The sequence below is a fragment of the Phaethon aethereus genome, assembly GCF_964289735.1.
Source record: "Phaethon aethereus genome assembly, chromosome: 1".
Classification (NCBI taxonomy): domain Eukaryota; kingdom Metazoa; phylum Chordata; class Aves; order Phaethontiformes; family Phaethontidae; genus Phaethon; species Phaethon aethereus.
In genome coordinates, this window is record NC_138575.1 from 135,267,349 (window position 1) to 135,278,402 (window position 11,054).

An 11,054-nucleotide genomic window follows, 5' to 3' on the forward strand; every position below is an offset into this window, starting at 1 on the left:
AAAGAGCAGTAGCTGTCCAAACTGCTGTGGGATCAGAAAGGAAGGACCACAGGAGTCAACGCTGCTGGAAACAGCATTACAGCACTCACCAGGCAGGGGCAGGAGCTACCTGTGAGGAAAGCAGCGCAGGCACTCGTCCTGCCTCTCTCCAGCGCCCCATGAGCCGCTGGACTGGGCCATTCATAAAAGGTAAAAGCTGCAAGAGGCAGGATTTTAGATTGCGCCTTACCACAGGCTCCCCAACTGCATGTCATGTCTGAACAGCTCGGGCAGGACAGGAGCTCTGCAGATCTCTTCATTCCCTTAAAAACAATGCCTTGATTCCTGCAGCGTATCCCTACTCACCCTCAGCAAAGCTACTAAGAGAAGCCAGCACTTGCCCTTCCTCTACTTCTCCCAGTGTGTTATTACTACTCCGCCTTACCGTAGTCTCTGTGGTCTCTCTCTTTGTCCCAGGCCTGGAAAGCTACCACTCACCTTAGGGACACTCCTAGTCCCATGAGAATTGTGTGACTTCTCTATGTAGCAGCACAAGATGCACACAGGGCCAAAGCCATGCTTGTTTAAAGGAGGCAGGTCCTGCCAAATCTGTGCATCTCCAGCGTAGGAAGCGTATCTTCATTTTGGAGATCTCATGGCATTTCTGTCCTTCCCTCCATGAGTGTAAGATGATTACATTGTTCTTAGTTTTTCATCGCAAACAGAGCAAGATTCTGTACACAGCTTGGGTACAGGGCACTGGCACTTTCCACCAGGCAGATGGAGATGACATCTCGGTTTCCTTTGGTCAGAATACAGCTCCTATCATTGCAGGCGCTGGGAGGTCAGGCAACGCCTTGCCCCAGTCACACACCTACTACATGATTCCCATCAGTAATATCAGGTGGTGCAACCAAATTCAGCACTTCTCGGCTGCCCCCGGGGTTGCTCTTGGCGTGTCTGTTCAATAGAAGACATAGTAAGTGGGCAGTGGTCCCAAAGGTTAACCTCAGGGGACGGGTCTCTGGAGGCTCTCTATGTAGCCAAAGGAGAGGAAAAAATTCTCCCATGTGGGATTTTGACTGCTTAAAGTTGAGCCTCAGCTCTGAAGTGCCCCTCAGAGGGGCCTGTCCCTCTGCACTGACTGCAGGGGCAGCCCAGGGAGGATAGCTTCCCTGGGCTGAAGTTAAATCTCAAGAGTATTCCCCAGGGTATTAATCTGTGAACATGTCAGCCTGGACAAACCTTCCGCATTGCTAGATTTCGAGAAGCACTTACAGACCTCGGAGAGTGAGGCATGTCAGGGAGAGTATCAGTCATGAACAGACATAAGTATGTGGAACAGTTCCTCATAGATTTCTTCACGGCAGGAAAAGCCTCCTGTTGGACTGTACAGCTTTCTCGCATGTGTGTGAGCTCTGTTCCCTGCACTGGTTGCGGTAAATTTAGGTTGGGGTGCTGCTGTGGATGGCATTGGCTTTCACCCATGGCAATGAAAGGCTGCACCATGGTTTGCGGTAGAGACGCATACAATATGGGGGTGGAAGAGTGGGCAGAAAGGGTACAAGAAAGGTCCTGCTTGATGTCTCACCAGTGCTCTTGGGCAGGCACCTGTTCATAACCCAGAGTAGCTGCTGTGCAGCGTCTCACCCCCATACCACAGCTGTAGTCATCCCCTGGCTTGCGTTTGCGGCTGCTGTCCTTACCGAGGTGTGGTTCTACAGCCGCACCAGCTGGGGGATGTTCCTGCGGGCGGAGGTAGAGGGCAGGATCATTGGCAGGGCAGAAGGAATCTGGTTCCCTGCTGCAGCGAGCTGCAGGAAGCAGAGAGATGGGATTAGGCAATCTCAGCGGGTTTGGCAGGGCTGTTCTGGCCGGCTGCAGTATGTCTTGTTCAGCAGTGCCAGCAAGGGAGGAGAGGCTGATGAGTGCTGTAGGCTATTGTCATTTCCTCCTCTTTCCACGCTGTCAGGAGGATGCCTTTAGGCATCATATTAATGAAGTTGTGGCCTTTTGACCATAACGTGGTGTCTGTCATCGCTGATGCTAGCCCCATCTAAGTATATTGCGTACTTACTCTCAGCAAAGATGTCACAGACAGAGCATTACCAGACCTGTACCCACTTAGGCTAGCAAAAAGTATCCTTGTTCAGAAACTCCCTTCCAGGTTCAGCTGTCATTCTGCACTTAGACCCGACAGTGACATGCATTGACCACACCAAGGCCACATTAAAGGTAAGAGCCCATAAGGCAGGAAAGTAGCATGGTCAGGGCTGTTCACTGCAAGTCTGGACCTGCTCATTTAGGACTCTCAGCCCTGCCAGCTGGTTTCAGCAGGAACACGTTAAGATCATGTCCAAAACACGGGACATTAGGATTTTAGCTGGGAAATAACTTTCTCTGAAGAGAGTCCCTGGGTTTGAATGGCTTAGGCAAAAGGTTGGTAATTCAGCTTTTGACAATATGTTTTATGTTCCTATCGTGGTTTAGCTCCAGCCAGCAATTAAGCACCACACAGCCGCTCGCTCACTCCCCCCCCAAGTGGGATGGGGGAGAGAATCCAAAAAAAACCTCACGGGTTGAGATAAAAACAGTTTAATAGGGCAGCAAGAGAGGAGGAAACAACAATGACAACAATAGTAATAACAATACTGACAAAGGGATGTACAAGACCAAGTGATGCCCAATACAGCAATTGCTCACCACCCGGTGATCGACAGCCCGTCCCCAAGCAGCTCTTCCCGCCCCCCGGCCAGCTCCAGTTTATGTACTGGGCATGAGGTTATATGGTAGGGAATATCTCTTTGGCCAGTCTGGGTCAGCTCTCCTGGCTGTGTCCCCTCCCAGCTTGTTGTGCACCTCCCTGCTGGCAGATCATGGAAATCTTAAAAGTCCTTGACCTAGTATAAGCACTACAACTACTTAGCCACAACTAAAAACTGCAGTGTGTTATCAACATTATTCTCATACCAACTCCAAAGCACAGCACTATACCAGCTATCAGGAAGAAAAAAGAACCCCATCCCAGCCGAAACCAGGACAATTCCCCAAAACGCTCTTCTGTTTGGGACATGGAGGTGATTTCTTCCTTCAACGTGATCTGGCCTTTGAAGGCCACACTGCTAACGTACTGAGGCACACATCTTCTTACTCCTAGTTCCTGCTTCCATATAATTTTATTGGCACAAACAGCTGTACGAGTGTTGACAGAGCACACAAGAGACCGCGAGTCTCTTCTAGGAGCTGCTACACTCTTGGTCATATGGTGTAGTGTTAGGTAGTCCTGTGAGGAGCAGGGAGTTGGGCTCGATGATCCTTATGGGTCCCTTCCAACTTGAGATATTCTATGATTCTACATTAATAGGTATGGACAGGTATAGGTATGAATATTTCCTGTTCATCCTTGCCTCTGCCATACTCATAAATACACCATTGCTGCACCTTTGCCATCACCACTAACGCTGCGCAGTCGGAATTTTCTCTTATCCTCAGGCCCTGGGCACCCTTTTTCCTCACTGCTCTTCGAGAAGAAGAATTTCACAGTTCTCCATAGAGGCGTTTCCCTCACACCTCCCGGTGAGGATGCATATGGGCATTAGAGCGGTGAGTGTTTCTCTGGGTTAATCCCTCTCTCCTGTCCAACTGGATTTCCCCAGGCACTCGTGTGCTGTCACCAGCTTATGCTGATCCAGCCCGCTACCGCTCTTTCTGGTAGTTGTTAATATTTGTATTACCATAAATCTTTTCTCTCTTAAACTATGACCCCCACTGTTTTACTCACTGGCTTAAGGGGGCAAAATGCAGGACCTGCAGGAAAGGGGATAACTGGACTCCGCATCATGCTGCAAATCATACAGCGCAGGCGAAACAGAGAACTGCAAGCTAACTCCCTTTCTCTGAACTCTCTTAATTATAGTTGTTACAGAGTTTACTTGTAATCAGAGTAGGGATGACATTTCAAACTAAAGAGTGATTATTAAATTGACACTTCCTTTAAAATGTGCCTGAAGTCAAGGCTGGCATGCTAATTGAATTTTATTAGTAAGAAACATCTGTTTTAATAAAGAAACCTCCTTATCTCTCTAGGAAGTCCGTGCTAAGTGCACACCTACCGAATGTTTTCCATCACTTCTACCTGGCATTGCTAGCCAGAATTGGAGCATCATTGGATGAGCATAAACCCTCACTGGAGCATCCCCCTGAACAGCAAATGCTGTAATTTCCTTTGATAACTGTATTAGTTTCACAGTCATACATCCTGTTCACTGCTAATGCTGGGAGACATCAAGGAAGAAAAAAAGAAAGCTGTTTAAATACTGTCATCATTTAAGCCTTTAAAAACAATAATGGTTCAGAATGCGCAATAAATCCAAGAAAAAATCAAAATGGAAAATTGTGAATTGCTGGCAAACTTCAGGGTCCCCCAAAACTGTTAAATGGTTCCAGCTGCTCTAATACAGGTGTAAGTATCCATGCCGTTGTCCTAGAGAATACTGATTCTCAGTTTGTTGTCTCAGCAGAAGGGAGTTATGCAGAGGATACCTGGGATGCCTTTCCTAGACTCCGAACCAGAACGCAGCAGAATGGAGTTGCTGTGCCGCAGGGGCGGCCTCCGGCTCCAAGCTGGACTGCAGGGAAGCTCTACCCTGTGGGCTGCGCGGCCGTGTGTTAGGGAAGGGCGGGTGGGTACTTCTTCGGGTGGCAAAGCTCTCAAACTCGAGTCAGGCCCTGTTTTATGTAGGAGAGCTCTGTTGAGGGAAGTGTAGGGCAAAATTGCTCAGCTCAAAACTCCTCAGCTGGAGTGCAATGAAGCCTTTCTCCAGCCTATACAGAGGAGTGGTTAATTGGATCTCTACAGTACCTGTTGGGAATGTTCAGGATGACAAGAAGTTAACAAAGGTGGTTATAACTTAAGAAACCACCACAAAAGGAGGAGCAGACAAAAATAAACTGTGTCCTTTGCAAAGAAATATAATCCACTCAAGAGAAACAGAAGGGAGAAAGAAGATGTTTTACTTCCAGCGTGAGATGCATCCACCTTCTTTGTTGCTCTGACTTCTTAATTACACTTTATTTGATACCAGTGGGGGTTTCACCTGCACGTTGTGGGTATTTTCACTGTTCTCTTTAATTTAGCCTGCTGGCATCAGGCAGTTTGTGCACATCAAGCCAAGTCTGCAGTCTTGATTCAGGGCTCAGCTGAACTCAGCTGACATTTTGCCTGTTTCAAGACAGTGGAAGCAACACTAGTCTCAAGAAAGGAAGATTTATTGGGAACAGAAGGTGAAGACCCCATCATCCACAGATGATCGTTTGTTCAATATTAACAACATGCGTTTTTACACTTCCCAAAATAATTTGGCATGTGCTGATTGCACGCTGAACATGTCCTAACTCTCTATCATACAGTTTAAACGTGGAAGTAATTTCAAGTTTCTGTATTCTGGTGTCAATCCAGCTTGCAGTTCGTGTCACCAAGTCAAGGCCAGTAAAAAGTCACATCCACCCACTACGCCCCTGGTGAGGAGCTGAGGAAGGAGCTCCTCTGGGAGAGGCCGGGTCAGGTCAGTGCCTCCGCACTTCCCACTGCTTCTCCCAGCGGGGAGGAACCGCAGTTTGGTTGGGTGGGTGTTCTCCCCGCCTCTACCTTTCTGTGCTGCGGCATGGCCTTATCTCACTCGGCCTGGGATGTTGCTTGGAGAGCCGGGCTCGCTGAGCAAGCTAGCTTTGCATGCCTGAGAGAGGAGGGTAGGTCCACGTCGCGGGTTTCCTTGCAGAGCCCCGTGCCAGCCATCCCCCGGCGATTTTAGGCAAGTTCCTGCCGTTGGGCTTGCTGATGTGGATTCCAGCAGATGAAGATCTTGGCCTTGCTGGTGTGGATTATTCCAGCAGAGGAAGATCGAGAGCGAATCAGGCTGGTTTTGTCTTTCGAGTCTCACAAGGGAGAGCGCGTTAGGGTATTTCAAGTTTAGTTTATCAGAAAGCCCATGCTCCAGGGGTCCAAAATAGCAAAAAAGGGAGCAAATCAGGTTTGAAGACCACTGGGACAAGTAAATGCAAAAGCTCATGCTGCCCTGCACGTACTCTTTCCAGCTGTATGATTTCCATTATGAATAAAAGTTTGTCTGCCAGGAGTAACTCTTTGATTTTGAAAGAAATCAAAATAACAAAAGATAAATAATTACTTAGTAGGTGGGCTAATTCCTTCTTCCCCGTCTTTGTCCACAATGGAGACAAAAAGCATAGCTTTACACTCAGTGGCTTGGCAGTGCTTCCAACCCTCCACCAACAGAAGGGAAAGGCACCCCAAACGTTAATATTTTAACTCTTACCGTAAAGCAGCGGAGGCTGACTGAATAGTTCCTCCATGCGGCAGTACCGGTGCTGGAAGCAGAGCCAGTGGTCCAGCTTTCAAGAAGAATCTTCATCTGATACACATCATTTTTAGTTTGAGACCACTTGTGGTCTCATCACGGCCCTCAAATCGGCTTCCTGTTTTGTTTCACTAATGAGTGATAGTTTAAGTGCTCTGAAAATGCACCATAATAGGAAAAGTCTGACGAAGTAAGTGATTACCGTTTCAAAGGAATACAAAGTTTATAGAAGCATAATTAGTCATCTGCTTTTAAACCAGAAAAATATGGTAGAAAAACGGAAAAGATACCTCTGGGATTTTAGAGAGATACAGAAACATGTTAAATGATGGAATGTCATTAGAGTTTGCATTTATGTTAAGGATAAACAGAGCTATTATACAGTTACCCACCTTTATATCTACTCTTTCTGTGTTCTGCCTAATGGGCTCTGTTCCTTCTGTGCAGAAAAAACCGAGCCCTATCCTGTTTACAGATGAGCTGCAATATACTTAAAATTATTACCTCAGCTTTTGTACATTAAGTCTGTCTGCTGGCAAGAGGAAAACCCTCTCATATTATCTAATTATGGCTTCAAGCAGCACTAATGAAGAAGTTGCACAGGCTGGGGCCTGTTCTCTCTTGTCTGGAGGCGTCGACAGCGCGTCTGTGGTTGTGGTCACACAGAAACCGGGGGGGAGGCCGGGGCTGCCAGGCACAGCGGCGTGCGGAGCGAAATTTAGCACTCGAGCGCAAGCGCGGGCTCAGGTCCGCACTCCCGGCGTAGGACTGCAGCCTGGAGTCGTGAGGCTGAGACCCCCATCAACGCCCCCTTCCCCCTGCCGCCCTGCTAGACCCAGCGGGGATGCGCCTCGGAAGCGGCTGGGCTGGGTGCTCTGAAGAGGTGCGGCGCACAGCTGCGCCAGCACGGCCGCGGCACGCGCCGACGAGCGTCTTCCTGGCGGTGGGCTGTGAGCCAAGGGTGAGGAGCTGCTGCCCAGCTTGACGGGAGTCATGTCTGGCCGGTGGTGGGTGAGAGTCTCAGGTATTGGAAGCATTCAAGCATTGGAACAGGCTGCCCAGGGAGGTGGTGGAGTCGCCATCTCTGGAAGTGTTCAAAAAACGTGTGGATGTGGCGCTTCAGGACATGGTTTAGGGGACATGGTGGTGTTGGGTTAACGGTTGGACTTGATGATCTTGAAGGTCCTTTCCAACCTTAGTGATTCTGTGATTCTGTGATTCTGTATATCTCTCTCTCTCTATATATATGTATATCCACTGGAATCAAATGAGGTACCTACACCGATGTAAAATAAGGGAAGGTCAGTGGCAACTCAGGTTGGACAAGCCAGGCTGTGCCTGTACTCATAGCAAGGACTGAAGCATGGCATGGAGAGCAGTGAGCTTGCTAGTTTGGTTTTAGTATCACGGATGCAACAGTTTAGCGGTAAAACCCCCTGGAAAAGCCTAACACAAAACTCACAGCTGATCTCCATGCTGCCATTCCTGACCTGTTACAGATTCCAGAGCTAACAGGTTTAGGGTTAGCTGCGATAATTTTCTAAATGCTGTTGAAACCATGGCGCGGGCATACATGTAGTCACACCATAAAGAATATAGAGTAGCACAGAGAATAGGATACCAAGAAGAATCATAAGAAACTCCATTAATAGCTGTCCTACATGAAGGGAAAAGACACCCAAACTCAGCTATAAGTAAATAGGAATTTTCTTCTACATCTCATTAACCTCTGGGATGGAGAATCCAGCAAAGCTGTGATGTATTTACCATAGATGCACTCAAAGGATACTGCATAACTTAGTGTTCTGGCACTGTGAAAGTTATTTGCAATAATGAATTTTTAAAATTCTTTGGAGAAAAGTGAGTGCATATTCCCTTCCCCCAACAAATTAAAAAAAAAGCAGAAAAAGATATTGCAGAGTAACATTCAAAGGCTCATTAAAAGCAGCCAGGGAAAATAGATTATGGAGACTTCAAAGACTCACAATACTGGTTAAGAATCAGCTCTCTTTTTCAAAGAAAATGTTCTTAGCTAATCCTTGAAATTTGGGTTTTGGCAGATGACACAGTATTTCCTGCAGGTGCAGAAACAAGAGGGTGTTAAAAGAGTTTTGGTAATGCACAAAAAACTTCCCAGCTAGGCTTTTGGTTCCATCTGTTCAAGCCAGCCTGAGTGAACTCCCTGATCCCTCATACATGTAGCAGCATTTCAGGACACTCTAACCTACATGAAGCTGTGTATCTCCTTTGCTGAGAAAGCAAGTCTGTTAAGGTAATGTCTTTTTTTTTTTTTTTTAAGAGGAAAAATAATGCCTTCATTGCTGCTTTTATCAGTAATATCAGGGGAACTAACACAAAAGCCAATGCAATGCATAGTGGAAACAGTGTCTACACGTAGGTTAACAATTGCACTAATAAAACACCATAAGCATGCAAACAAACATCACTCCCCATCACTTTCCAGCTTAGATCAGTTTGGAGATACTTTGACATATTCTCTCTTTTAAGGTGGTCTTTACAAGGTCCCTTGTGTGTGTTTTTGTCTGCTTTATCCATGGCTAATCCCAAGTTAGTTGCAAGTCCCTGGCTATCAAAAGAGACAAGGCCAGCCACATCTCTCTCAAGTCCTTTGTTAAGCTGAGCTCCTTTGGTTTTGATTGAAAACCTGGCTGTCTCGCAATCGCAATTTTCCCGCTGAGACTTTCACCTAAAATTTGGCCCAAAAGACGCCCAAAGCTATGTCGCACTGCTTCCATGGCAACCAATTGCTTGAAGTCAAATAACTGGACTCGAGATGCCCTTTGTAGTTAGCAACCTGAAAAGGAGCACCTGAATCAATAAGAGATGATGGAGTAGCAGCAAAATTTGCAAGGAAACTTATTTCTATTTTCTAGCAATCCAAACAGTTGTTCTGTTGCTATTCATTTGCAGATATACTCTGAACAACAGTGCTTACAAAGTCAATGCAGAGACATTCAGATGAATGAAATTCAAACCATGACACAACCGAGGTTCATAACTTATAGAAAAGAGACCGTGGGAGCTCATTCAGTCTACCATTAATGATAGAGACCCATGTCTGTGTACATTAGGAGGCATAAAAGTTATAGGGGCACAGTAAAGCTGCCAATTTACACAGTGCTGTGCACCTGTCCTGAAGAAAGTATTTTGAAGTGTTCTTGAGATCTTGAATATGGTATACAGACATTTGCATTTGCTTGTAAAAGAGCGCTTCTCTTATCACTCACAAGGTCATTCTCTGAAGTGTATTTTGTCCCCATACACAGCATCAGATATACCGTGCTGACACCTAACATCAGGAAACTCGACACAGTTACAATTGTTAGTACAGCCACATGTATGTCTACTGCAAAAGAGCCACAAGATATCATATCAAAGAGTTAAAATGGTTCAAAAATGAGTATTTGTTTGTCTCAGATCTCAAGTCATCCTGCAATGAACAGAGAGGTGAAGAGACAAGATGAATATTTTGGCCAGGGTGACTTCTCTGTTTTGATTCATCACCTAGAACAACTAGGTATTTTCCAATACATATTTTTAATCAGAGCTCTCTGAACTAGCTGGGAGAGCTGGGACAGGAGGTGGTGTATGGTTGATGACACCAGATGGGATTAATGCAGCATTATTCAACAGGCATCACCCACATTATGCAACTGTGTATCAAAAAAACCCCAACAAACCAAATGCAGGACCACCTAGGTCCATATTTAATCCATTGCACAAGTGTCTTGATTTTCTCTTATTGGCCCTTATTGCTCTAATTTTATGGACATTTATGCAGATGTGTCAAAATACTTGCTGAGGTGTTTAATCTGATATAATACCATTCAGAGAACAAGAGGGCTCAGGAGATTTAAATTTTTTGTTAAGTTTAAAACAACTTGGGTGTTATGGAATACTTATTGCTCGAAGAAAAATAACCCAGAAGTTAGTAAGTGAAATAAATGTTTCTGTAAATAAAAAGGCTACGTCTTGAGTGCAAGGCATCTGAGCAGAGCTGGGTAACTTATTACAGTTCTCATTTCCTTTGCAGAGATTTATTTCCCTGCGGGTGACAATAAAACGATGTTGGGTATACAGCAGGATCGCTTCCCTGACACAGATTGTTCCCTGTGGGCAGAGGCCCTTGAGGGCAGGTGGGGTAAGGAGTGGAGGGGGAAGAGGCTGCAGAAAAAGCAGAGGTTGAGGGGTACTCTGACCCTAACATGAGTCTCTTAACTGTGATTATAAATGTAAGACAGGTATCTAGAATCCCTGTACTTACTCTTTATTTAATGTTGTGGGTTAGTGTGGTGTTCATCTTGCTAAGACCAGAATCACGCTCTAAAAATGCCTGTATCTGCCCCTGGTTTATAGAGGCACTGTCCTCCTTGCTTGGATGTTTCAGTTACAATCCAGCATCAAGAGTCAGGTGGAATGAATCTGCGCCCCAGTATCTCCATTTTGGGGGAGGGGGTTATGCTCCTAATATATCTTGACACCTTTTGTATTAGATTAGCAATATCAGGGCTTCTAGTGAGCTTCCTGCAATCTCTTGCTCTTCTCATTTGGAAGGCAGAGAAACAATGACCCCTGGAAGATTTTGAGGGAACATAAGGTATATGGGGGAAAACATCAGAAAAGGAGAGTGGCCGCAGTGAATTATACAAGCCACAGTGGTTATAAAGTACCTTGCTGACT